This window comes from Otolemur garnettii, unplaced genomic scaffold (assembly GCF_000181295.1).
Source record: "Otolemur garnettii isolate 467f Iridium unplaced genomic scaffold, OtoGar3 scaffold00031, whole genome shotgun sequence".
NCBI lineage: Eukaryota > Metazoa > Chordata > Mammalia > Primates > Galagidae > Otolemur > Otolemur garnettii.
In genome coordinates, this window is record NW_003852426.1 from 13,352,729 (window position 1) to 13,354,679 (window position 1,951).

A 1,951-nucleotide genomic window follows, 5' to 3' on the forward strand; every position below is an offset into this window, starting at 1 on the left:
CTACCAAGGGCAACATAGTGAGACTCTGTCTCAAAAAAGAAAAAATAAAAATTAGCCGGATATGGTGGCACATGCCTTGCTGTACTCCCAGCTCCTCAGGAGTCTGAGACAAGAGGATCACTTGAGCCCAGGAGTTTAAGTTTGCAGTGAGCTATGATGAGGCCACTGCATTCCAGCCTGGGTGACAGACTCAGACATTGTCTCTAAATAAAGAAAGAAAGAATGCATATTATGGTAAATACTTAAGGCAGTAACATACTTGTTTATTATCATTACCAAGTCTTGTATATTGTACATAATTATGCACGCTATGCTTTTATACAACTGGCAGTGCACTAGGTCTGTTTATACCAGCATCACCACAAACACAAGTAATGCACACTAGGATGTTAAGAATTTTTCAGCTCCATTATCTTCTTTGACCACTATTGTATATTGGTTTATTGTGACCAAAACGTTATGCAGCATGTGACAGTATTAATTAAATTCTCACAACCACCCTATAGGGTAGGTTTTATCTCCACTTTGTAGATTATGAAACAGGTTTAGAAGGGATAAATAATTTGCCTAAAGTTACATTACTAAGGGACAGAGCTGGGATTTGATTATAAAATACAGATCTATGCATCATACATTTTGCTATTATAATTAAACTCATGTAAATTTAATCTGTATCTTAAGGCCTTATATCTAGAGGCAAAAAATTAAAATCAATTTAATTTGTGAATGAACTACCTGCTAGCTAAACTTTTTTTTTTTTTGAGACAGTCTTATTATGTTGCCCTTGGTAGAGTGCTATGGTGTCACAGCTCACAGCAACATCAAACTCTTGGGCTTAAGCGATTCTCTTGCCTTAGCCATAGCAACCTCAAACTCTTGGGCTTAAGCGATTTTCTTGCCTTAGCCTCCCAAATAGCTGAGACTATAGGTGCTCACCACAATGCCTGGCTATTTTTTTTGTTGTAATTGTCATTGCTTAGCAGGCCCAGGCCAGGCTCAAACTTGCCAGCCTCAGTGTATGTGGCTGGCGCCATAACCAATGTGCTACAGGTACTGAGCCTGCTAGCTAAATATTTTGAGGTCTTCCAAATTAGAATTGAATGACCTCTGTTTCAACAAAGAATAGGAAAAGTAGCTCTTTTTTTTTTTTTGACCCAAGAGTTTCTGGCTTTTTATTAGTTTTAACCTTTACGCTTTTACAAGTGTAACCAATCATATAAGGGTAGTAGAGGAGTATTTCCTACCACTTCTACCATAAACTCAAACTTTAGGTTCTCTGGGGGGAAAATAGGTTGGTTCTTCCCTATTTATACAGAAGATTTTTCTGGGTTGTGAAAATTCTCCATTTTTCCCCTGTATTCCTTTACTCAATCTTGGCCACCACAATCAGGCAGAAAGCACAAGGACACTTCCCTTGCATCTGTATTAGAAACCTTAGCAGCAAGTAGATCTTTTTAATGATAAGTAAAAATTGTGACCAAAACCCCCAGAATTTCCTTTTTTTTTTTTTTTTCAGATAGTCTCACTTTGTTGCCCTGGTAGAGTGCTGTGATGTCATAGCTCACAGCAACCTCCAACTCTTGGGCTCAGGAGATCCTCTTGCCTCAGCCTCCCAAATAGCTGGGACTACAGGCGCCTGTCACAATACCGGCTACTTTTAGAGATGGGGTCTCACTCTTGCTTAGGCTGGTCTTGAACTCCTGAACTCAAGCAGTCTACCTGCCTCAGCCTCCCAGAGTGCTAGCATTATAGGTGTTAACCACCATGCCCAGCCCCCAGAATTTCTTAAGTTCCTAGTCAAAATAAATTTTAGGGGCTTAGCACAAGTAGCTCAGTGAGTAGGATGCCAGCCACATACACCAAAGCTGGAGTGTTCGAGCCCGGCCCAGGCCTGCTAAACAACAATGACAAATGCACCCCCAAAATAGCAGGCATTGTGGTGGGTGCCTGT